Source organism: Leucopleurus acutus, assembly GCF_964270905.1.
Source record: "Leucopleurus acutus genome assembly, chromosome: 2".
NCBI classification, from domain to species: Eukaryota; Metazoa; Chordata; class Mammalia; order Artiodactyla; family Delphinidae; genus Leucopleurus; species Leucopleurus acutus.
In genome coordinates this window covers 37,917,274-37,943,795 of record NC_139143.1, presented here as the reverse complement: position 1 = coordinate 37,943,795, position 26,522 = coordinate 37,917,274, and positions in this window count along the sequence as shown.

Here is a 26,522-nt window from a genome sequence, read left to right as displayed (position 1 = left end):
AAAAGCGAGAAAGAATGAGACAATACCCTTATCTTGGTGACTCATTCACTTATTCGGTCACTTACCAAATCAAATATCCACTACGTGTAGAGAGTACTGTGCTGAAAACCGCACAGAACACGGAGACGTACCCCCATTCGCAGGGAGGTTAGATACCAGAGAGGGAGACAAGATGTAGATTACCTTACGGCAGTTCCGCACCTGTCTTGTTAAACTGTTTACAGCTTCAGGGGAGAGAAGGGATCCAGAAATCGCTTGGATTCTCAGTGAAGTCTTCGCAGAGACGGAGGTGCAAAATAGGTGGACTGGAAGAAACAAAAAAATTAACCTCGTGGGTAGATATGAAACGGAGCAGAGGTGCCCAGATATTTAGACCCCGTTCTTTCTTGAAACGTCTAGAAAGTGAAACTGAAGCCAAATTACGGAGGGCCTGGAGTGTCAGTCTTAGGAGCTTGGCCGTACGGGGTTGACAGCGGGTGCCACGGACGGCTCGGAAGAGGGCAAGGGCATAACCCAAGAGCCCTGGGAGGTGTAGGAGAGGTCGCAGCGAGGGAGGTAGAAAGGCATGCGATTCTCCGAAGCAGTCACCGTAACCCAGGTGTAAACTCATAAACGGTAGACGCGGAGTAAGGGCGACACAGACGGCAGGGAGGAGTACGAGGGACACTAGAAAGGAAAACGGTCGGGGCTTCACCAGGGATTGGGTGCATTCCTTTCTCCCTCTAACAGAGGTTATCAGTAACCGGGCTAGTCGCTGGGAATCAAGAGTAAGCAAAACAGGCGTGATCTCTTCTTCCTCACGGACCACGGGGTAAACTTACCTACCTGAAACTGGATGCGAAAGGCGATGACGGCCATAAGCGAGAGGTGCGTGGTGTCACGTGAGCTACGGTAGGGAGACGAGATGAGTTGAGTAGGTAAGGGGACGCTTTCTTGACCAAGTGACACCTGAGAAGAGATGAGAAGGGTGAGGCGGCATCAGTCAGCTGCAAACTAAACAGAGGGACACTTCCTGCAGAGGGGCAGCACGGGCAATGTGCCGTTGTAAGTATGCAGGCCTGAGAGGAGGCCACTGTGGGCAGGATGATTGAGAATGAAAAGAAGGAGCTGCAAGACGAGGCCGCAGAGATCACGCTCCACCCTGCCCAGGGGATGCCCTGCCCTGCGGACTAGCACACCCAGAGAGAGAGTACCAGTGCACAGCCAGATGACAAGCCTGCTCGACGATGCAAGCCAACGCTGCTTCTTTCACCAAGAAAGTCTTGCCTGGTAAACTAAACAGCGTATTCATAGAGCGGACACGTGATTTACATTCTGAAGCAGGCGCCCCGCCTTACGGAACGGCGACGGTTCTCAGGGGGGCCGGGCAGGAGCCGCTCCGCGCGTCTGTCCCAGGGACCCACCCGCCTGCGGGACCTCCGGCCGCCTCGCAGGAAGCTACGACGCCCAGTCCCACGGCTACCTGTGCAGCGAGGTGTACTCCGCGGACGCGTGCCACACACACTTCAAGTGGGAGGGCGGCCTGAGTGGCAAGGCGAGAGGCCGGCCTGCCGCGCAGACCAAGAAGGCGCTCTTCGGCCTGGGCCTAGGTGCTTGCGCCGCCCCCCTGGGCCTACCGGGCTCTGAGGGCCCTGCCCTGGAACCCCAGCCCCCCACCCATGCCCTTGGTTCAGTCACAGCAGAGGTGGCCACACCCACACCCTCTGTGACCTCCGCGTTCCACCCTCCTGCAGCCCCGCCCGCCCCCCTCCGCCGGTTGCCCTGGGCTACCGAAGCTGCATCCTGGGGCCAGGGGGTTCCCAGGAGGCCAAGGGAAGACACGATGGCCTTCAATGAGTCGCAGAGGCCTTACGTGGCCTTGTGTGGTTGGGCTCACCTCTTACGTTTCAGTGAACTCTGCGAGAGGACAGGGACCTGCAGCCTCACAGTTGGGCTCCACGGTAAGGTGTGCGGGACAGACCTCAAACTGACCCACGGCATGGAGCAACACCCGCCATCGAGAGGTCTACAAGAGAGCCGCTGCAGCTAGCCCACAGGTCCGAGAAAACTAGATTCTTCTTTATGTAAGTGAGTTTTGGGGAGATTTGTTGCAAAGCATTATCACAGCAAGAGCCGACTAGTACAACATTCTCCAAATCACTGCCATGTCCACGGCTGCCACCGTGCCTACGTGTAAGGCAACTGTGTCCTCGAACTTTGAGAACTCCTGAATGAATTCTCGGTGCCTCTCCAACACAATGTACGTGGCTAAGGTGTCCCCAGATAACTTCACTAACGTACCACCGAGACCGGCCTAAGCTTTCATTAAACGCAATGCGACACTCTTTCTATTCGTTTTCTGTTTCTACGTAGGTAAAATGCTTTCCGTCAATCTAAAAGGATGGAAAATTGGCACAAAACACTCTGTGCATAGTTGTTTTTCACAAAGGAAAATCACAAACGAAACAGGCATTTCACCGGGTGTAGAGCACTAACGCCCCCTAGTGCCTCTAAATGCCAAGTGAACAGAGGCGCTTAATTAAATATCGAATCCCAGCTCTCTCCGCTTGAGAGGGAGAGCAAGCCATTCTCAAGTGGAGGAGGGATGTTTTCAGCAGCTATCTGCAACATTCTCTGGACCTGGCCACTGTGTAGCTACAAAGAAACCTTTTGTCTGAGGAAACTAACTAAAGAAACTTGGAAGTGGAAAAAGCGAGAAAGAATGAGACAATACCCTTATCTTGGTGACTCATTCACTTATTCGGTCACTTACCAAATCAAATATCCACTACGTGTAGAGAGTACTGTGCTGAAAACCGCACAGGACACGGAGACGTACCCCCATTCGCAGGGAGGTTAGATACCAGAGAGGGAGACAAGATGTAGATTACCTTACGGCAGTTCCGCACCTGTCTTGTTAAACTGTTTACAGCTTCAGGGGAGAGAAGGGATCCAGAAATCGCTTGGATTCTCAGTGAAGTCTTCGCAGAGACGGAGGTGCAAAATAGGTGGACTGGAAGAAACAAAAAAATTAACCTCGTGGGTAGATGTGAAACGGAGCAGAGGTGCACAGATATTTAGACCCCGTTCTTTCTTGAAACGTCTAGAAAGTGAAACTGAAGCCAAATTACGGAGGGCCTGGAGTGTCAGTCTTAGGAGCTTGGCCGTACGGGGTTGACAGCGGGTGCCACGGACGGCTCGGAAGAGGGCAAGGGCATAACCCAAGAGCCCTGGGAGGTGTAGGAGAGGTCGCAGCGAGGGAGGTAGAAAGGCATGCGATTCTCCGAAGCAGTCACCGTAACCCAGGTGTAAACTCATAAACGGTAGACGCGGAGTAAGGGCGACACAGACGGCAGGGAGGAGTACGAGGGACACTAGAAAGGAAAACGGTCGGGGCTTCACCAGGGATTGGGTGCATTCCTTTCTCCCTCTAACAGAGGTTATCAGTAACCGGGCTAGTCGCTGGGAATCAAGAGTAAGCAAAACAGGCGTGATCTCTTCTTCCTCACGGGCCACGGGGTAAACTTACCTACCTGAAACTGGATGCGAAAGGCGATGACGGCCATAAGCGAGAGGTGCGTGGTGTCACGTGAGCTACGGTAGGGAGACGAGATGAGTTGAGTAGGTAAGGGGACGCTTTCTTGACCAAGTGACACCTGAGAAGACATGAGAAGGGTGAGGCGGCATCAGTCAGCTGCAAACTAAACAGAGGGACACTTCCTGCAGAGGGGCAGCACGGGCAATGCGCCGTTGTAAGTATGCAGGCCTGAGAGGAGGCCACTGTGGGCAGGATGATTGAGAATGAAAGGAAGGAGCTGCAAGACGAGGCCGCAGAGATCACGCTCCACCCTGCCCAGGGGATGCCCTGCCCTGCGGACTAGCACACCCAGAGAGAGAGTACCAGTGCACAGCCAGATGAGAAGCCTGCTCGACGATGCAAGCCAACGCTGCTTCTTTCACCAAGAAAGTCTTGCCTGGTAAACTAAACAGCGTATCCATAGAGCGGACACGTGATTTACATTCTGAAGCAGGCGCCCCGCCTTAGGGAACGGCGACGGTTCTCAGCGGGGCCGGGCAGGAGCCGCTCCGCGCGTCTGTCCCAGGGACCCACCCGCCTGCGGGACCTCCGGCCGCCTCGCAGGAAGCTACGACGCCCAGTCCCACGGCTACCTGTGCAGCGAGGTGTACTCCGCGGACGCGTGCCACACACACTTCAAGTGGGAGGGCGGCCTGAGTGGCAAGGCGAGAGGCCGGCCTGCCGCGCAGACCAAGAAGGCGCTCTTCGTCCTGGGCCTAGGTGCTTGCACCGCCCCCCTGGGCCTACCGGGCTCTGAGGGCCCTGCCCTGGACCCCCTGCCCCCCACCCACGCCCTTGGTTCAGTCACAGCAGAGGTGGCCACACCCACACCCTCTGTGACCTCCGTGTTCCACCCTCCTGCAGCCCCGCCCGCCCCCCTCCGCCGGTTGCCCTGGGCTACCGAAGCTGCATCCTGGGGCCAGGGGGTTCCCAGGAGGCCAAGGGAAGACACGATGGCCTTCAATGAGTCGCAGAGGCCTTACGTGGCCTTGTGTGGTTGGGCTCACCTCTTACGTTTCAGTGAACTCTGCGAGAGGACAGGGACCTGCAGCCTCACAGTTGGGCTCCACGGTAAGGTGTGCGGGACAGACCTCAAACTGACCCACGGCATGGAGCAACACCCGCCATCGAGAGGTCTACAAGAGAGCCGCTGCAGCTAGCCCACAGGTCCGAGAAAACTAGATTCTTCTTTATCTAAGTGAGTTTTGGGGAGATTTGTTGCAAAGCATTATCACAGCAAGAGCCGACTAGTACAACATTCTCCAAATCACTGCCATGTCCACGGCTGCCACCGTGCCTACGTGTAAGGCAACTGTGTCCTCGAACTTTGAGAACTCCTGAATGAATTCTCGGTGCCTCTCCAACACAATGTACGTGGCTAAGGTGTCCCCAGATAACTTCACTAACGTACCACCGAGACCGCCCTAAGCTTTCATTAAACGCAATGCAACGCTCTTTCTATTCCTTTTCTGTTTCTACGTAGGTAAAATGCTTTCCGTCAATCTAAAAGGATGGAAAATTGGCACAAAACACTCTGTGCATAGTTGTTTTTCACAAAGGAAAATCACAAGCGAAACAGGCATTTCACCGGGTGTAGAGCACTAACGCCCCCTAGTGCCTCTAAATGCCAAGTGAACAGAGGCGCTTAATTAAATATCGAATCCCAGCTCTCTCCGCTTGAGAGGGAGAGCAAGCCATTCTCAAGTGGAGGAGGGATGTTTTCAGCAGCTATCTGCAACATTCTCTGGACCTGGCCACTGTGTAGCTACAAAGAAACCTTTTGTCTGAGGAAACTAACTAAAGAAACTTGGAAGTGGAAAAAGCGAGAAAGAATGAGACAATACCCTTATCTTGGTGACTCATTCACTTATTCGGTCACTTACCAAATCAAATATCCACTACGTGTAGAGAGTACTGTGCTGAAAACCGCACAGAACACGGAGACGTACCCCCATTCGCAGGGAGGTTAGATACCAGAGAGGGAGACAAGATGTAGATTACCTTACGGCAGTTCCGCACCTGTCTTGTTAAACTGTTTACAGCTTCAGGGGAGAGAAGGGATCCAGAAATCGCTTGGATTCTCAGTGAAGTCTTCGCAGAGACGGAGGTGCAAAATAGGTGGACTGGAAGAAACAAAAAAATTAACCTCGTGGGTAGATGTGAAACGTAGCAGAGGTGCACAGATATTTAGACCCCGTTCTTTCTTGAAACGTCTAGAAAGTGAAACTGAAGCCAAATTACGGAGGGCCTGGAGTGTCAGTCTTAGGAGCCTGGCCGTACGGGGTTGACAGCGGGTGCCACGGACGGCTCGGAAGAGGGCAAGGGCATAACCCAAGAGCCCTGGGAGGTGTAGGAGAGGTCGCAGCGAGGGAGGTAGAAAGGCATGCGATTCTCCGAAGCAGTCACCGTAACCCAGGTGTAAACTCATAAACGGTAGACGCGGAGTAAGGGCGACACAGACGGCAGGGAGGAGTACGAGGGACACTAGAAAGGAAAACGGTCGGGGCTTCACCAGGGATTGGGTGCATTCCTTTCTCCCTCTAACAGAGGTTATCAGTAACCGGGCTAGTCGCTGGGAATCAAGAGTAAGCAAAACAGGCGTGATCTCTTCTTCCTCACGGGCCACGGGGTAAACTTACCTACCTGAAACTGGATGCGAAAGGCGATGACGGCCATAAACGAGAGGTGCGTGGTGTCACGTGAGCTACGGTAGGGAGACGAGATGAGTTGAGTAGGTAAGGGGACGCTTTCTTGACCAAGTGACACCTGAGAAGACATGAGAAGGGTGAGGCGGCATCAGTCAGCTGCAAACTAAACAGAGGGACACTTCCTGCAGAGGGGCAGCACGGGCAATGCGCCGTTGTAAGTATGCAGGCCTGAGAGGAGGCCACTGTGGGCAGGATGATTGAGAATGAAAGGAAGGAGCTGCAAGACGAGGCCGCAGAGATCACGCTCCACCCTGCCCAGGGGATGCCCTGCCCTGCGGACTAGCACACCCAGAGAGAGAGTACCAGTGCACAGCCAGATGACAAGCCTGCTCGACGATGCAAGCCAACGCTGCTTCTTTCACCAAGAAAGTCTTGCCTGGTAAACTAAACAGCGTATCCATAGAGCGGACACGTGATTTACATTCTGAAGCAGGCGCCCCGCCTTACGGAACGGCGACGGTTCTCAGGGGGGCCGGGCAGGAGCCGCTCCGCGCGTCTGTCCCAGGGACCCACCCGCCTGCGGGACCTCCGGCCGCCTCGCAGGAAGCTACGATGCCCAGTCCCACGGCTACCTGTGCAGCGAGGTGTACTCCGCGGACACGTGCCACACACACTTCAAGTGGGAGGGCGGCCTGAGTGGCAAGGCGAGAGGCCGGCCTGCCGCGCAGACCAAGAAGGCGCTCTTCGGCCTGGGCCTAGGTGCTTGCGCCGCCCCCCTGGGCCTACCGGGCTCTGAGGGCCCTGCCCTGGAACCCCAGCCCCCCACCCACGCCCTTGGTTCAGTCACAGCAGAGGTGGCCACACCCACACCCTCTGTGACCTCCGCGTTCCACCCTCCTGCAGCCCCGCCCGCCCCCCTCCGCCGGTTGCCCTGGGCTACCGAAGCTGCATCCTGGGGCCAGGGGGTTCCCAGGAGGCCAAGGGAAGACACGATGGCCTTCAATGAGTCGCAGAGGCCTTACGTGGCCTTGTGTGGTTGGGCTCACCTCTTACGTTTCAGTGAACTCTGCGAGAGGACAGGGACCTGCAGCCTCACAGTTGGGCTCCACGGTAAGGTGTGCGGGACAGACCTCAAACTGACCCACGGCATGGAGCAACACCCGCCATCGAGAGGTCTACAAGAGAGCCGCTGCAGCTAGCCCACAGGTCCGAGAAAACTAGATTCTTCTTTATCTAAGTGAGTTTTGGGGAGATTTGTTGCAAAGCATTATCACAGCAAGAGCCGACTAGTACAACATTCTCCAAATCACTGCCATGTCCACGGCTGCCACCGTGCCTATGTGTAAGGCAACTGTGTCCTCGAACTTTGAGAACTCCTGAATGAATTCTCGGTGCCTCTCCAACACAATGTACGTGGCTAAGGTGTCCCCAGATAACTTCACTAACGTACCACCGAGACCGCCCTAAGCTTTCATTAAACGCAATGCGACGCTCTTTCTATTCGTTTTCTGTTTCTACGTAGGTAAAATGCTTTCCGTCAATCTAAAAGGATGGAAAATTGGCACAAAACACTCTGTGCATAGTTGTTTTTCACAAAGGAAAATCACAAACGAAACAGGCATTTCACCGGGTGTAGAGCACTAACGCCCCCTAGTGCCTCTAAATGCCAAGTGAACAGAGGCGCTTAATTAAATATCGAATCCCAGCTCTCTCCGCTTGAGAGGGAGAGCAAGCCATTCTCAAGTGGAGGAGGGATGTTTTCAGCAGCTATCTGCAACATTCTCTGGACCTGGCCACTGTGTAGCTACAAAGAAACCTTTTGTCTGAGGAAACTAACTAAAGAAACTTGGAAGTGGAAAAAGCGAGAAAGAATGAGACAATACCCTTATCTTGGTGACTCATTCACTTATTCGGTCACTTACCAAATCAAATATCCACTACGTGTAGAGAGTACTGTGCTGAAAACCGCACAGAACACGGAGACGTACCCCCATTCGCAGGGAGGTTAGATACCAGAGAGGGAGACAAGATGTAGATTACCTTACGGCAGTTCCGCACCTGTCTTGTTAAACTGTTTACAGCTTCAGGGGAGAGAAGGGATCCAGAAATCGCTTGGATTCTCAGTGAAGTCTTCGCAGAGACGGAGGTGCAAAATAGGTGGACTGGAAGAAACAAAAAAATTAACCTCGTGGGTAGATATGAAACGGAGCAGAGGTGCCCAGATATTTAGACCCCGTTCTTTCTTGAAACGTCTAGAAAGTGAAACTGAAGCCAAATTACGGAGGGCCTGGAGTGTCAGTCTTAGGAGCTTGGCCGTACGGGGTTGACAGCGGGTGCCACGGACGGCTCGGAAGAGGGCAAGGGCATAACCCAAGAGCCCTGGGAGGTGTAGGAGAGGTCGCAGCGAGGGAGGTAGAAAGGCATGCGATTCTCCGAAGCAGTCACCGTAACCCAGGTGTAAACTCATAAACGGTAGACGCGGAGTAAGGGCGACACAGACGGCAGGGAGGAGTACGAGGGACACTAGAAAGGAAAACGGTCGGGGCTTCACCAGGGATTGGGTGCATTCCTTTCTCCCTCTAACAGAGGTTATCAGTAACCGGGCTAGTCACTGGGAATCAAGAGTAAGCAAAACAGGCGTGATCTCTTCTTCCTCACGGACCACGGGGTAAACTTACCTACCTGAAACTGGATGCGAAAGGCGATGACGGCCATAAGCGAGAGGTGCGTGGTGTCACGTGAGCTACGGTAGGGAGACGAGATGAGTTGAGTAGGTAAGGGGACGCTTTCTTGACCAAGTGACACCTGAGAAGAGATGAGAAGGGTGAGGCGGCATCAGTCAGCTGCAAACTAAACAGAGGGACACTTCCTGCAGAGGGGCAGCACGGGCAATGTGCCGTTGTAAGTATGCAGGCCTGAGAGGAGGCCACTGTGGGCAGGATGATTGAGAATGAAAGGAAGGAGCTGCAAGACGAGGCCGCAGAGATCACGCTCCACCCTGCCCAGGGGATGCCCTGCCCTGCGGACTAGCACACCCAGAGAGAGAGTACCAGTGCACAGCCAGATGACAAGCCTGCTCGACGATGCAAGCCAACGCTGCTTCTTTCACCAAGAAAGTCTTGCCTGGTAAACTAAACAGCGTATTCATAGAGCGGACACGTGATTTACATTCTGAAGCAGGCGCCCCGCCTTACGGAACGGCGACGGTTCTCAGGGGGGCCGGGCAGGAGCCGCTCCGCGCGTCTGTCCCAGGGACCCACCCGCCTGCGGGACCTCCGGCCGCCTCGCAGGAAGCTACGACGCCCAGTCCCACGGCTACCTGTGCAGCGAGGTGTACTCCGCGGACGCGTGCCACACACACTTCAAGTGGGAGGGCGGCCTGAGTGGCAAGGCGAGAGGCCGGCCTGCCGCGCAGACCAAGAAGGCGCTCTTCGGCCTGGGCCTAGGTGCTTGCGCCGCCCCCCTGGGCCTACCGGGCTCTGAGGGCCCTGCCCTGGAACCCCAGCCCCCCACCCATGCCCTTGGTTCAGTCACAGCAGAGGTGGCCACACCCACACCCTCTGTGACCTCCGCGTTCCACCCTCCTGCAGCCCCGCCCGCCCCCCTCCGCCGGTTGCCCTGGGCTACCGAAGCTGCATCCTGGGGCCAGGGGGTTCCCAGGAGGCCAAGGGAAGACACGATGGCCTTCAATGAGTCGCAGAGGCCTTACGTGGCCTTGTGTGGTTGGGCTCACCTCTTACGTTTCAGTGAACTCTGCGAGAGGACAGGGACCTGCAGCCTCACAGTTGGGCTCCACGGTAAGGTGTGCGGGACAGACCTCAAACTGACCCACGGCATGGAGCAACACCCGCCATCGAGAGGTCTACAAGAGAGCCGCTGCAGCTAGCCCACAGGTCCGAGAAAACTAGATTCTTCTTTATGTAAGTGAGTTTTGGGGAGATTTGTTGCAAAGCATTATCACAGCAAGAGCCGACTAGTACAACATTCTCCAAATCACTGCCATGTCCACGGCTGCCACCGTGCCTACGTGTAAGGCAACTGTGTCCTCGAACTTTGAGAACTCCTGAATGAATTCTCGGTGCCTCTCCAACACAATGTACGTGGCTAAGGTGTCCCCAGATAACTTCACTAACGTACCACCGAGACCGGCCTAAGCTTTCATTAAACGCAATGCGACACTCTTTCTATTCGTTTTCTGTTTCTACGTAGGTAAAATGCTTTCCGTCAATCTAAAAGGATGGAAAATTGGCACAAAACACTCTGTACATAGTTGTTTTTCACAAAGGAAAATAACAAGCGAAACAGGCATTTCACCGGGTGTAGAGCACTAACGCCCCCTAGTGCCTCTAAATGCCAAGTGAACAGAGGCGCTTAATTAAATATCGAATCCCAGCTCTCTCCGCTTGAGAGGGAGAGCAAGCCATTCTCAAGTGGAGGAGGGATGTTTTCAGCAGCTATCTGCAACATTCTCTGGACCTGGCCACTGTGTAGCTACAAAGAAACCTTTTGTCTGAGGAAACTAACTAAAGAAACTTGGAAGTGGAAAAAGCGAGAAAGAATGAGACAATACCCTTATCTTGGTGACTCATTCACTTATTCGGTCACTTACCAAATCAAATATCCACTACGTGTAGAGAGTACTGTGCTGAAAACCGCACAGGACACGGAGACGTACCCCCATTCGCAGGGAGGTTAGATACCAGAGAGGGAGACAAGATGTAGATTACCTTACGGCAGTTCCGCACCTGTCTTGTTAAACTGTTTACAGCTTCAGGGGAGAGAAGGGATCCAGAAATCGCTTGGATTCTCAGTGAAGTCTTCGCAGAGACGGAGGTGCAAAATAGGTGGACTGGAAGAAACAAAAAAATTAACCTCGTGGGTAGATGTGAAACGGAGCAGAGGTGCACAGATATTTAGACCCCGTTCTTTCTTGAAACGTCTAGAAAGTGAAACTGAAGCCAAATTACGGAGGGCCTGGAGTGTCAGTCTTAGGAGCTTGGCCGTACGGGGTTGACAGCGGGTGCCACGGACGGCTCGGAAGAGGGCAAGGGCATAACCCAAGAGCCCTGGGAGGTGTAGGAGAGGTCGCAGCGAGGGAGGTAGAAAGGCATGCGATTCTCCGAAGCAGTCACCGTAACCCAGGTGTAAACTCATAAACGGTAGACGCGGAGTAAGGGCGACACAGACGGCAGGGAGGAGTACGAGGGACACTAGAAAGGAAAACGGTCGGGGCTTCACCAGGGATTGGGTGCATTCCTTTCTCCCTCTAACAGAGGTTATCAGTAACCGGGCTAGTCGCTGGGAATCAAGAGTAAGCAAAACAGGCGTGATCTCTTCTTCCTCACGGGCCACGGGGTAAACTTACCTACCTGAAACTGGATGCGAAAGGCGATGACGGCCATAAGCGAGAGGTGCGTGGTGTCACGTGAGCTACGGTAGGGAGACGAGATGAGTTGAGTAGGTAAGGGGACGCTTTCTTGACCAAGTGACACCTGAGAAGACATGAGAAGGGTGAGGCGGCATCAGTCAGCTGCAAACTAAACAGAGGGACACTTCCTGCAGAGGGGCAGCACGGGCAATGCGCCGTTGTAAGTATGCAGGCCTGAGAGGAGGCCACTGTGGGCAGGATGATTGAGAATGAAAGGAAGGAGCTGCAAGACGAGGCCGCAGAGATCACGCTCCACCCTGCCCAGGGGATGCCCTGCCCTGCGGACTAGCACACCCAGAGAGAGAGTACCAGTGCACAGCCAGATGAGAAGCCTGCTCGACGATGCAAGCCAACGCTGCTTCTTTCACCAAGAAAGTCTTGCCTGGTAAACTAAACAGCGTATCCATAGAGCGGACACGTGATTTACATTCTGAAGCAGGCGCCCCGCCTTAGGGAACGGCGACGGTTCTCAGCGGGGCCGGGCAGGAGCCGCTCCGCGCGTCTGTCCCAGGGACCCACCCGCCTGCGGGACCTCCGGCCGCCTCGCAGGAAGCTACGACGCCCAGTCCCACGGCTACCTGTGCAGCGAGGTGTACTCCGCGGACGCGTGCCACACACACTTCAAGTGGGAGGGCGGCCTGAGTGGCAAGGCGAGAGGCCGGCCTGCCGCGCAGACCAAGAAGGCGCTCTTCGTCCTGGGCCTAGGTGCTTGCACCGCCCCCCTGGGCCTACCGGGCTCTGAGGGCCCTGCCCTGGACCCCCTGCCCCCCACCCACGCCCTTGGTTCAGTCACAGCAGAGGTGGCCACACCCACACCCTCTGTGACCTCCGCGTTCCACCCTCCTGCAGCCCCGCCCGCCCCCCTCCGCCGGTTGCCCTGGGCTACCGAAGCTGCATCCTGGGGCCAGGGGGTTCCCAGGAGGCCAAGGGAAGACACGATGGCCTTCAATGAGTCGCAGAGGCCTTACGTGGACTTGTGTGGTTGGGCTCACCTCTTACGTTTCAGTGAACTCTGCGAGAGGACAGGGACCTGCAGCCTCACAGTTGGGCTCCACGGTAAGGTGTGCGGGACAGACCTCAAACTGACCCACGGCATGGAGCAACACCCGCCATCGAGAGGTCTACAAGAGAGCCGCTGCAGCTAGCCCACAGGTCCGAGAAAACTAGATTCTTCTTTATCTAAGTGAGTTTTGGGGAGATTTGTTGCAAAGCATTATCACAGCAAGAGCCGACTAGTACAACATTCTCCAAATCACTGCCATGTCCACGGCTGCCACCGTGCCTACGTGTAAGGCAACTGTGTCCTCGAACTTTGAGAACTCCTGAATGAATTCTCGGTGCCTCTCCAACACAATGTACGTGGCTAAGGTGTCCCCAGATAACTTCACTAACGTACCACCGAGACCGCCCTAAGCTTTCATTAAACGCAATGCAACGCTCTTTCTATTCCTTTTCTGTTTCTACGTAGGTAAAATGCTTTCCGTCAATCTAAAAGGATGGAAAATTGGCACAAAACACTCTGTGCATAGTTGTTTTTCACAAAGGAAAATCACAAGCGAAACAGGCATTTCACCGGGTGTAGAGCACTAACGCCCCCTAGTGCCTCTAAATGCCAAGTGAACAGAGGCGCTTAATTAAATATCGAATCCCAGCTCTCTCCGCTTGAGAGGGAGAGCAAGCCATTCTCAAGTGGAGGAGGGATGTTTTCAGCAGCTATCTGCAACATTCTCTGGACCTGGCCACTGTGTAGCTACAAAGAAACCTTTTGTCTGAGGAAACTAACTAAAGAAACTTGGAAGTGGAAAAAGCGAGAAAGAATGAGACAATACCCTTATCTTGGTGACTCATTCACTTATTCGGTCACTTACCAAATCAAATATCCACTACGTGTAGAGAGTACTGTGCTGAAAACCGCACAGAACACGGAGACGTACCCCCATTCGCAGGGAGGTTAGATACCAGAGAGGGAGACAAGATGTAGATTACCTTACGGCAGTTCCGCACCTGTCTTGTTAAACTGTTTACAGCTTCAGGGGAGAGAAGGGATCCAGAAATCGCTTGGATTCTCAGTGAAGTCTTCGCAGAGACGGAGGTGCAAAATAGGTGGACTGGAAGAAACAAAAAAATTAACCTCGTGGGTAGATGTGAAACGTAGCAGAGGTGCACAGATATTTAGACCCCGTTCTTTCTTGAAACGTCTAGAAAGTGAAACTGAAGCCAAATTACGGAGGGCCTGGAGTGTCAGTCTTAGGAGCCTGGCCGTACGGGGTTGACAGCGGGTGCCACGGACGGCTCGGAAGAGGGCAAGGGCATAACCCAAGAGCCCTGGGAGGTGTAGGAGAGGTCGCAGCGAGGGAGGTAGAAAGGCATGCGATTCTCCGAAGCAGTCACCGTAACCCAGGTGTAAACTCATAAACGGTAGACGCGGAGTAAGGGCGACACAGACGGCAGGGAGGAGTACGAGGGACACTAGAAAGGAAAACGGTCGGGGCTTCACCAGGGATTGGGTGCATTCCTTTCTCCCTCTAACAGAGGTTATCAGTAACCGGGCTAGTCGCTGGGAATCAAGAGTAAGCAAAACAGGCGTGATCTCTTCTTCCTCACGGGCCACGGGGTAAACTTACCTACCTGAAACTGGATGCGAAAGGCGATGACGGCCATAAACGAGAGGTGCGTGGTGTCACGTGAGCTACGGTAGGGAGACGAGATGAGTTGAGTAGGTAAGGGGACGCTTTCTTGACCAAGTGACACCTGAGAAGACATGAGAAGGGTGAGGCGGCATCAGTCAGCTGCAAACTAAACAGAGGGACACTTCCTGCAGAGGGGCAGCACGGGCAATGCGCCGTTGTAAGTATGCAGGCCTGAGAGGAGGCCACTGTGGGCAGGATGATTGAGAATGAAAGGAAGGAGCTGCAAGACGAGGCCGCAGAGATCACGCTCCACCCTGCCCAGGGGATGCCCTGCCCTGCGGACTAGCACACCCAGAGAGAGAGTACCAGTGCACAGCCAGATGACAAGCCTGCTCGACGATGCAAGCCAACGCTGCTTCTTTCACCAAGAAAGTCTTGCCTGGTAAACTAAACAGCGTATCCATAGAGCGGACACGTGATTTACATTCTGAAGCAGGCGCCCCGCCTTACGGAACGGCGACGGTTCTCAGGGGGGCCGGGCAGGAGCCGCTCCGCGCGTCTGTCCCAGGGACCCACCCGCCTGCGGGACCTCCGGCCGCCTCGCAGGAAGCTACGATGCCCAGTCCCACGGCTACCTGTGCAGCGAGGTGTACACCGCGGACACGTGCCACACACACTTCAAGTGGGAGGGCGGCCTGAGTGGCAAGGCGAGAGGCCTGCCTGCCGCGCAGACCAAGAAGGCGCTCTTCGGCCTGGGCCTAGGTGCTTGCGCCGCCCCCCTGGGCCTACCGGGCTCTGAGGGCCCTGCCCTGGAACCCCAGTCCCCCACCCACGCCCTTGGTTCAGTCACAGCAGAGGTGGCCACACCCACACCCTCTGTGACCTCCGCGTTCCACCCTCTTGCAGCCCCGCCCGCCCCCCTCCGCCGGTTGCCCTGGGCTACCGAAGCTGCATCCTGGGGCCAGGGGGTTCCCAGGAGGCCAAGGGAAGACACGATGGCCTTCAATGAGTCGCAGAGGCCTTACGTGGCCTTGTGTGGTTGGGCTCACCTCTTACGTTTCAGTGAACTCTGCGAGAGGACAGGGACCTGCAGCCTCACAGTTGGGCTCCACGGTAAGGTGTGCGGGACAGACCTCAAACTGACCCACGGCATGGAGCAACACCCGCCATCGAGAGGTCTACAAGAGAGCCACTGCAGCTAGCCCACAGGTCCGAGAAAACTAGATTCTTCTTTATGTAAGTGAGTTTTGGGGAGATTTGTTGCAAAGCATTATCACAGCAAGAGCCGACTAGTACAACATTCTCCAAATCACTGCCATGTCCACGGCTGCCACCGTGCCTACGTGTAAGGCAACTGTGTCCTCGAACTTTGAGAACTCCTGAATGAATTCTCGGTGCCTCTCCAACACAATGTACGTGGCTAAGGTGTCCCCAGATAACTTCACTAACGTACCACCGAGACCGCCCTAAGCTTTCATTAAACGCAATGCAACGCTCTTTCTATTCCTTTTCTGTTTCTACGTAGGTAAAATGCTTTCCGTCAATCTAAAAGGATGGAAAATTGGCACAAAACACTCTGTGCATAGTTGTTTTTCACAAAGGAAAATCACAAGCGAAACAGGCATTTCACCGGGTGTAGAGCACTAACGCCCCCTAGTGCCTCTAAATGCCAAGTGAACAGAGGCGCTTAATTAAATATCGAATCCCAGCTCTCTCCGCTTGAGAGGGAGAGCAAGCCATTCTCAAGTGGAGGAGGGATGTTTTCAGCAGCTATCTGCAACATTCTCTGGACCTGGCCACTGTGTAGCTACAAAGAAACCTTTTGTCTGAGGAAACTAACTAAAGAAACTTGGAAGTGGAAAAAGCGAGAAAGAATGAGACAATACCCTTATCTTGGTGACTCATTCACTTATTCGGTCACTTACCAAATCAAATATCCAAACGTGTAGAGAGTACTGTGCTGAAAACCGCACAGAACACGGAGACGTACCCCCATTCGCAGGGAGGTTAGATACCAGAGAGGGAGACAAGATGTAGATTACCTTACGGCAGTTCCGCACCTGTCTTGTTAAACTGTTTACAGCTTCAGGGGAGAGAAGGGATCCAGAAATCGCTTGGATTCTCAGTGAAGTCTTCGCAGAGACGGAGGTGCAAAATAGGTGGACTGGAAGAAACAAAAAAATTAACCTCGTGGGTAGATGTGAAACGGAGCAGAGGTGCACAGATATTTAGACCCCGTTCTTTCTTGAAACGTCTAGAAAGTGAAACTGAAGCCAAATTACGGAGGGCCTGGAGTGTCAGTCTTAGGAGCCTGGCCGTACGGGGTTGACAGCGGGTGCCACGGACGGCTCGGAAGAGGGCAAGGGCATAACCCAAGAGCCCTGGGAGGTGTAGGAGAGGTCGCAGCGAGGGAGGTAGAAAGGCATGCGATTCTCCGAAGCAGTCACCGTAACCCAGGTGTAAACTCATAAACGGTAGACGCGGAGTAAGGGCGACACAGACGGCAGGGAGGAGTACGAGGGACACTAGAAAGGAAAACGGTCGGGGCTTCACCAGGGATTGGGTGCATTCCTTTCTCCCTCTAACAGAGGTTATCAGTAACCGGGCTAGTCGCTGGGAATCAAGAGTAAGCAAAACAGGCGTGATCTCTTCTTCCTCACGGGCCACGGGGTAAACTTACCTACCTGAAACTGGATGCGAAAGGCGATGACGGCCATAAACGAGAGGTGCGTGGTGTCACGTGAGCTACGGTAGGGAGACGAGATGAGTTGAGTAGGTAAGGGGACGCTTTCTTGACCAAGTGACACCTGAGAAGACATGAGAAGGGTGAGGCGGCATCAGTCAGCTGCAAACTAAACAGAGGGACACTTCCTGCAGAGGGGCAGCACGGGCAATGCGCCGTTGTAAGTATGCAGGCCTGAGAGGAGGCCACTGTGGGCAGGATGATTGAGAATGAAAGGAAGGAGCTGCAAGACGAGGCCGCAGAGATCACGCTCCACCCTGCCCAGGGGATGCCCTGCCCTGCGGACTAGCACACCCAGAGAGAGAGTACCAGTGCACAGCCAGATGACAAGCCTGCTCGACGATGCAAGCCAACGCTGCTTCTTTCACCAAGAAAGTCTTGCCTGGTAAACTAAACAGCGTATCCATAGAGCGGACACGTGATTTACATTCTGAAGCAGGCGCCCCGCCTTACGGAACGGCGACGGTTCTCAGGGGGGCCGGGCAGGAGCCGCTCCGCGCGTCTGTCCCAGGGACCCACCCGCCTGCGGGACCTCCGGCCGCCTCGCAGGAAGCTACGATGCCCAGTCCCACGGCTACCTGTGCAGCGAGGTGTACACCGCGGACACGTGCCACACACACTTCAAGTGGGAGGGCGGCCTGAGTGGCAAGGCGAGAGGCCTGCCTGCCGCGCAGACCAAGAAGGCGCTCTTCGGCCTGGGCCTAGGTGCTTGCGCCGCCCCCCTGGGCCTACCGGGCTCTGAGGGCCCTGCCCTGGAACCCCAGTCCCCCACCCACGCCCTTGGTTCAGTCACAGCAGAGGTGGCCACACCCACACCCTCTGTGACCTCCGCGTTCCACCCTCTTGCAGCCCCGCCCGCCCCCCTCCGCCGGTTGCCCTGGGCTACCGAAGCTGCATCCTGGGGCCAGGGGGTTCCCAGGAGGCCAAGGGAAGACACGATGGCCTTCAATGAGTCGCAGAGGCCTTACGTGGCCTTGTGTGGTTGGGCTCACCTCTTACGTTTCAGTGAACTCTGCGAGAGGACAGGGACCTGCAGCCTCACAGTTGGGCTCCACGGTAAGGTGTGCGGGACAGACCTCAAACTGACCCACGGCATGGAGCAACACCCGCCATCGAGAGGTCTACAAGAGAGCCACTGCAGCTAGCCCACAGGTCCGAGAAAACTAGATTCTTCTTTATGTAAGTGAGTTTTGGGGAGATTTGTTGCAAAGCATTATCACAGCAAGAGCCGACTAGTACAACATTCTCCAAATCACTGCCATGTCCACGGCTGCCACCGTGCCTACGTGTAAGGCAACTGTGTCCTCGAACTTTGAGAACTCCTGAATGAATTCTCGGTGCCTCTCCAACACAATGTACGTGGCTAAGGTGTCCCCAGATAACTTCACTAACGTACCACCGAGACCGCCCTAAGCTTTCATTAAACGCAATGCAACGCTCTTTCTATTCCTTTTCTGTTTCTACGTAGGTAAAATGCTTTCCGTCAATCTAAAAGGATGGAAAATTGGCACAAAACACTCTGTGCATAGTTGTTTTTCACAAAGGAAAATCACAAGCGAAACAGGCATTTCACCGGGTGTAGAGCACTAACGCCCCCTAGTGCCTCTAAATGCCAAGTGAACAGAGGCGCTTAATTAAATATCGAATCCCAGCTCTCTCCGCTTGAGAGGGAGAGCAAGCCATTCTCAAGTGGAGGAGGGATGTTTTCAGCAGCTATCTGCAACATTCTCTGGACCTGGCCACTGTGTAGCTACAAAGAAACCTTTTGTCTGAGGAAACTAACTAAAGAAACTTGGAAGTGGAAAAAGCGAGAAAGAATGAGACAATACCCTTATCTTGGTGACTCATTCACTTATTCGGTCACTTACCAAATCAAATATCCAAACGTGTAGAGAGTACTGTGCTGAAAACCGCACAGAACACGGAGACGTACCCCCATTCGCAGGGAGGTTAGATACCAGAGAGGGAGACAAGATGTAGATTACCTTACGGCAGTTCCGCACCTGTCTTGTTAAACTGTTTACAGCTTCAGGGGAGAGAAGGGATCCAGAAATCGCTTGGATTCTCAGTGAAGTCTTCGCAGAGACGGAGGTGCAAAATAGGTGGACTGGAAGAAACAAAAAAATTAACCTCGTGGGTAGATGTGAAACGGAGCAGAGGTGCACAGATATTTAGACCCCGTTCTTTCTTGAAACGTCTAGAAAGTGAAACTGAAGCCAAATTACGGAGGGCCTGGAGTGTCAGTCTTAGGAGCCTGGCCGTACGGGGTTGACAGCGGGTGCCACGGACGGCTCGGAAGAGGGCAAGGGCATAACCCAAGAGCCCTGGGAGGTGTAGGAGAGGTCGCAGCGAGGGAGGTAGAAAGGCATGCGATTCTCCGAAGCAGTCACCGTAACCCAGGTGTAAACTCATAAACGGTAGACGCGGAGTAAGGGCGACACAGACGGCAGGGAGGAGTACGAGGGACACTAGAAAGGAAAACGGTCGGGGCTTCACCAGGGATTGGGTGCATTCCTTTCTCCCTCTAACAGAGGTTATCAGTAACCGGGCTAGTCGCTGGGAATCAAGAGTAAGCAAAACAGGCGTGATCTCTTCTTCCTCACGGGCCACGGGGTAAACTTACCTACCTGAAACTGGATGCGAAAGGCGATGACGGCCATAAGCGAGAGGTGCGTGGTGTCACGTGAGCTACGGTAGGGAGACGAGATGAGTTGAGTAGGTAAGGGGACGCTTTCTTGACCAAGTGACACCTGAGAAGACATGAGAAGGGTGAGGCGGCATCAGTCAGCTGCAAACTAAACAGAGGGACACTTCCTGCAGAGGGGCAGCACGGGCAATGCGCCGTTGTAAGTATGCAGGACTGAGAGGAGGCCACTGTGGGCAGGATGATTGAGAATGAAAGGAAGGAGCTGCAAGACGAGGCCGCAGAGATCACGCTCCACCCTGCCCAGGGGATGCCCTGCCCTGCGGACTAGCACACCCAGAGAGAGAGTACCAGTGCACAGCCAGATGACAAGCCTGCTCGACGATGCAAGCCAACGCTGCTTCTTTCACCAAGAAAGTCTTGCCTGGTAAACTAAACAGCGTATTCATAGAGCGGACACGTGATTTACATTCTGAAGCAGGCGCCCCGCCTTACGGAACGGCGACGGTTCTCAGGGGGGCCGGGCAGGAGCCGCTCCGCGCGTCTGTCCCAGGGACCCACCCGCCTGCGGGACCTCCGGCCGCCTCGCAGGAGGCTACGACGTCCAGTCCCACGGCTACCTGTGCAGCGAGGTGTACTCCGCGGACGCGTGCCACACACACTTCAAGTGGGAGGGCGGCCTGAGTGGCAAGGCGAGAGGCCGGCCTGCCGCGCAGACCAAGAAGGCGCTCTTCGGCCTGGGCCTAGGTGCTTGCGCCGCCCCCCTGGGCCTACCGGGCTCTGAGGGCCCTGCCCTGGAAGCCCAGCCCCCCACCCACGCCCTTGGTTCAGTCACAGCAGAGGTGGCCACACCCACACCCTCTGTGACCTCCGCGTTCCACCCTCCTGCAGCCCCGCCCGCCCCCCTCCGCCGGTTGCCCTGGGCTACCGAAGCTGCATCCTGGGGCCAGGGGGTTCCCAGGAGGCCAAGGGAAGACACGATGGCCTTCAATGAGTCGCAGAGGCCTTACGTGGCCTTGTGTGGTTGGGCTCACCTCTTACGTTTCAGTGAACTCTGCGAGAGGACAGGGACCTGCAGCCTCACAGTTGGGCTCCACGGTAAGGTGTGCGGGACAGACCTCAAACTGACCCACGGCATGGAGCAACACCCGCCATCGAGAGGTCTACAAGAGAGCCGCTGCAGCTAGCCCACAGGTCCGAGAAAACTAGATTCTTCTTTATCTAAGTGAGTTTTGGGGAGATTTGTTGCAAAGCATTATCACAGCAAGAGCCGACTAGTACAACATTCTCCAAATCACTGCCATGTCCACGGCTGCCACCGTGCCTACGTGTAAGGCAACTGTGTCCTCGAACTTTGAGAACTCCTGAATGAATTCTCGGTGCCTCTCCAACACAATGTACGTGGCTAAGGTGTCCCCAGATAACTTCACTAACGTACCACCGAGACCGCCCTAAGCTTTCATTAAACGCAATGCAACGTTCTTTCTATTCGTTTTCTGTTTCTACGTAGGTAAAATGCTTTCCGTCAATCTAAAAGGATGGAAAATTGGCACAAAACACTCTGTGCATAGTTGTTTTTCACAAAGGAAAATCACAAGCGAAACAGGCATTTCACCGGGTGTAGAGCACTAACGCCCCCTAGTGCCTCTAAATGCCAAGTGAACAGAGGCGCTTAATTAAATATCGAATCCCAGCTCTCTCCGCTTGAGAGGGAGAGCAAGCCATTCTCAAGTGGAGGAGGGATGTTTTCAGCAGCTATCTGCAACATTCTCTGGACCTGGCCACTGTGTAGCTACAAAGAAACCTTTTGTCTGAGGAAACTAACTAAAGAAACTTGGAAGTGGAAAAAGCGAGAAAGAATGAGACAATACCCTTATCTTGGTGACTCATTCACTTATTCGGTCACTTACCAAATCAAATATCCACTACGTGTAGAGAGTACTGTGCTGAAAACCGCACAGAACACGGAGACGTACCCCCATTCGCAGGGAGGTTAGATACCAGAGAGGGAGACAAGATGTAGATTACCTTACGGCAGTTCCGCACCTGTCTTGTTAAACTGTTTACAGCTTCAGGGGAGAGAAGGGATCCAGAAATCGCTTGGATTCTCAGTGAAGTCTTCGCAGAGACGGAGGTGCAAAATAGGTGGACTGGAAGAAACAAAAAAATTAACCTCGTGGGTAGATGTGAAACGGAGCAGAGGTGCACAGATATTTAGACCCCGTTCTTTCTTGAAACGTCTAGAAAGTGAAACTGAAGCCAAATTACGGAGGGCCTGGAGTGTCAGTCTTAGGAGCCTGGCCGTACGGGGTTGACAGCGGGTGCCACGGATGGCTCGGAAGAGGGCAAGGGCATAACCCAAGAGCCCTGGGAGGTGTAGGAGAGGTCGCAGCGAGGGAGGTAGAAAGGCATGCGATTCTCCGAAGCAGTCACCGTAACCCAGGTGTAAACTCATAAACGGTAGACGCGGAGTAAGGGCGACACAGACGGCAGGGAGGAGTACGAGGGACACTAGAAAGGAAAACGGTCGGGGCTTCACCAGGGATTGGGTGCATTCCTTTCTCCCTCTAACAGAGGTTATCAGTAACCGGGCTAGTCGCTGGGAATCAAGAGTAAGCAAAACAGGCGTGATCTCTTCTTCCTCACGGGCCACGGGGTAAACTTACCTACCTGAAACTGGATGCGAAAGGCGATGACGGCCATAAGCGAGAGGTGCGTGGTGTCACGTGAGCTACGGTAGGGAGACGAGATGAGTTGAGTAGGTAAGGGGACGCTTTCTTGACCAAATGACACCTGAGAAGACATGAGAAGGGTGAGGCGGCATCAGTCAGCTGCAAACTAAACAGAGGGACACTTCCTGCAGAGGGGCAGCACGGGCAATGCGCCGTTGTAAGTATGCAGGCCTGAGAGGAGGCCACTGTGGGCAGGATGATTGAGAATGAAAGGAAGGAGCTGCAAGACGAGGCCGCAGAGATCACGCTCCACCCTGCCCAGGGGATGCCCTGCCCTGCGGACTAGCACACCCAGAGAGAGAGTACCAGTGCACAGCCAGATGAGAAGCCTGCTCGACGATGCAAGCCAACGCTGCTTCTTTCACCAAGAAAGTCTTGCCTGGTAAACTAAACAGCGTATCCATAGAGCGGACACGTGATTTACATTCTGAAGCAGGCGCCCCGCCTTAGGGAACGGCGACGGTTCTCAGCGGGGCCGGGCAGGAGCCGCTCCGCGCGTCTGTCCCAGGGACCCACCCGCCTGCGGGACCTCCGGCCGCCTCGCAGGAAGCTACGACGCCCAGTCCCACGGCTACCTGTGCAGCGAGGTGTACTCCGCGGACGCGTGCCACACACACTTCAAGTGGGAGGGCGGCCTGAGTGGCAAGGCGAGAGGCCGGCCTGCCGCGCAGACCAAGAAGGCGCTCTTCGGCCTGGGCCTAGGTGCTTGCACTGCCCCCCTGGGCCTACCGGGCTCTGAGGGCCCTGCCCTGGACCCCCTGCCCCCCACCCACGCCCTTGGTTCAGTCACAGCAGAGGTGGCCACACCCACACCCTCTGTGACCTCCGCGTTCCACCCTCCTGCAGCCCCGCCCGCCCCCCTCCGCCGGTTGCCCTGGGCTACCGAAGCTGCATCCTGGGGCCAGGGGGTTCCCAGGAGGCCAAGGGAAGACACGATGGCCTTCAATGAGTCGCAGAGGCCTTACGTGGACTTGTGTGGTTGGGCTCACCTCTTACGTTTCAGTGAACTCTGCGAGAGGACAGGGACCTGCAGCCTCACAGTTGGGCTCCACGGTAAGGTGTGCGGGACAGACCTCAAACTGACCCACGGCATGGAGCAACACCCGCCATCGAGAGGTCTACAAGAGAGCCGCTGCAGCTAGCCCACAGGTCCGAGAAAACTAGATTCTTCTTTATCTAAGTGAGTTTTGGGGAGATTTGTTGCAAAGCATTATCACAGCAAGAGCCGACTAGTACAACATTCTCCAAATCACTGCCATGTCCACGGCTGCCACCGTGCCTACGTGTAAGGCAACTGTGTCCTCGAACTTTGAGAACTCCTGAATGAATTCTCGGTGCCTCTCCAACACAATGTACGTGGCTAAGGTGTCCCCAGATAACTTCACTAACGTACCACCGAGACCGCCCTAAGCTTTCATTAAACGCAATGCAACGCTCTTTCTATTCCTTTTCTGTTTCTACGTAGGTAAAATGCTTTCCGTCAATCTAAAAGGATGGAAAATTGGCACAAAACACTCTGTGCATAGTTGTTTTTCACAAAGGAAAATCACAAGCGAAACAGGCATTTCACCGGGTGTAGAGCACTAACGCCCCCTAGTGCCTCTAAATGCCAAGTGAACAGAGGCGCTTAATTAAATATCGAATCCCAGCTCTCTCCGCTTGAGAGGGAGAGCAAGCCATTCTCAAGTGGAGGAGGGATGTTTTCAGCAGCTATCTGCAACATTCTCTGGACCTGGCCACTGTGTAGCTACAAAGAAACCTTTTGTCTGAGGAAACTAACTAAAGAAACTTGGAAGTGGAAAAAGCGAGAAAGAATGAGACAATACCCTTATCTTGGTGACTCATTCACTTATTCGGTCACTTACCAAATCAAATATCCACTACGTGTAGAGAGTACTGTGCTGAAAACCGCACAGAACACGGAGACGTACCCCCATTCGCAGGGAGGTTAGATACCAGAGAGGGAGACAAGATGTAGATTACCTTACGGCAGTTCCGCACCTGTCTTGTTAAACTGTTTACAGCTTCAGGGGAGAGAAGGGATCCAGAAATCGCTTGGATTCTCAGTGAAGTCTTCGCAGAGACGGAGGTGCAAAATAGGTGGACTGGAAGAAACAAAAAAATTAACCTCGTGGGTAGATGTGAAACGTAGCAGAGGTGCACAGATATTTAGACCCCGTTCTTTCTTGAAACGTCTAGAAAGTGAAACTGAAGCCAAATTACGGAGGGCCTGGAGTGTCAGTCTTAGGAGCCTGGCCGTACGGGGTTGACAGCGGGTGCCACGGACGGCTCGGAAGAGGGCAAGGGCATAACCCAAGAGCCCTGGGAGGTGTAGGAGAGGTCGCAGCGAGGGAGGTAGAAAGGCATGCGATTCTCCGAAGCAGTCACCGTAACCCAGGTGTAAACTCATAAACGGTAGACGCGGAGTAAGGGCGACACAGACGGCAGGGAGGAGTACGAGGGACACTAGAAAGGAAAACGGTCGGGGCTTCACCAGGGATTGGGTGCATTCCTTTCTCCCTCTAACAGAGGTTATCAGTAACCGGGCTAGTCGCTGGGAATCAAGAGTAAGCAAAACAGGCGTGATCTCTTCTTCCTCACGGGCCACGGGGTAAACTTACCTACCTGAAACTGGATGCGAAAGGCGATGACGGCCATAAACGAGAGGTGCGTGGTGTCACGTGAGCTACGGTAGGGAGACGAGATGAGTTGAGTAGGTAAGGGGACGCTTTCTTGACCAAGTGACACCTGAGAAGACATGAGAAGGGTGAGGCGGCATCAGTCAGCTGCAAACTAAACAGAGGGACACTTCCTGCAGAGGGGCAGCACGGGCAATGCGCCGTTGTAAGTATGCAGGCCTGAGAGGAGGCCACTGTGGGCAGGATGATTGAGAATGAAAGGAAGGAGCTGCAAGACGAGGCCGCAGAGATCACGCTCCACCCTGCCCAGGGGATGCCCTGCCCTGCGGACTAGCACACCCAGAGAGAGAGTACCAGTGCACAGCCAGATGACAAGCCTGCTCGACGATGCAAGCCAACGCTGCTTCTTTCACCAAGAAAGTCTTGCCTGGTAAACTAAACAGCGTATCCATAGAGCGGACACGTGATTTACATTCTGAAGCAGGCGCCCCGCCTTACGGAACGGCGACGGTTCTCAGGGGGGCCGGGCAGGAGCCGCTCCGCGCGTCTGTCCCAGGGACCCACCCGCCTGCGGGACCTCCGGCCGCCTCGCAGGAAGCTACGATGCCCAGTCCCACGGCTACCTGTGCAGCGAGGTGTACACCGCGGACACGTGCCACACACACTTCAAGTGGGAGGGCGGCCTGAGTGGCAAGGCGAGAGGCCTGCCTGCCGCGCAGACCAAGAAGGCGCTCTTCGGCCTGGGCCTAGGTGCTTGCGCCGCCCCCCTGGGCCTACCGGGCTCTGAGGGCCCTGCCCTGGAACCCCAGTCCCCCACCCACGCCCTTGGTTCAGTCACAGCAGAGGTGGCCACACCCACACCCTCTGTGACCTCCGCGTTCCACCCTCTTGCAGCCCCGCCCGCCCCCCTCCGCCGGTTGCCCTGGGCTACCGAAGCTGCATCCTGGGGCCAGGGGGTTCCCAGGAGGCCAAGGGAAGACACGATGGCCTTCAATGAGTCGCAGAGGCCTTACGTGGCCTTGTGTGGTTGGGCTCACCTCTTACGTTTCAGTGAACTCTGCGAGAGGACAGGGACCTGCAGCCTCACAGTTGGGCTCCACGGTAAGGTGTGCGGGACAGACCTCAAACTGACCCACGGCATGGAGCAACACCCGCCATCGAGAGGTCTACAAGAGAGCCACTGCAGCTAGCCCACAGGTCCGAGAAAACTAGATTCTTCTTTATGTAAGTGAGTTTTGGGGAGATTTGTTGCAAAGCATTATCACAGCAAGAGCCGACTAGTACAACATTCTCCAAATCACTGCCATGTCCACGGCTGCCACCGTGCCTACGTGTAAGGCAACTGTGTCCTCGAACTTTGAGAACTCCTGAATGAATTCTCGGTGCCTCTCCAACACAATGTACGTGGCTAAGGTGTCCCCAGATAACTTCACTAACGTACCACCGAGACCGCCCTAAGCTTTCATTAAACGCAATGCAACGCTCTTTCTATTCCTTTTCTG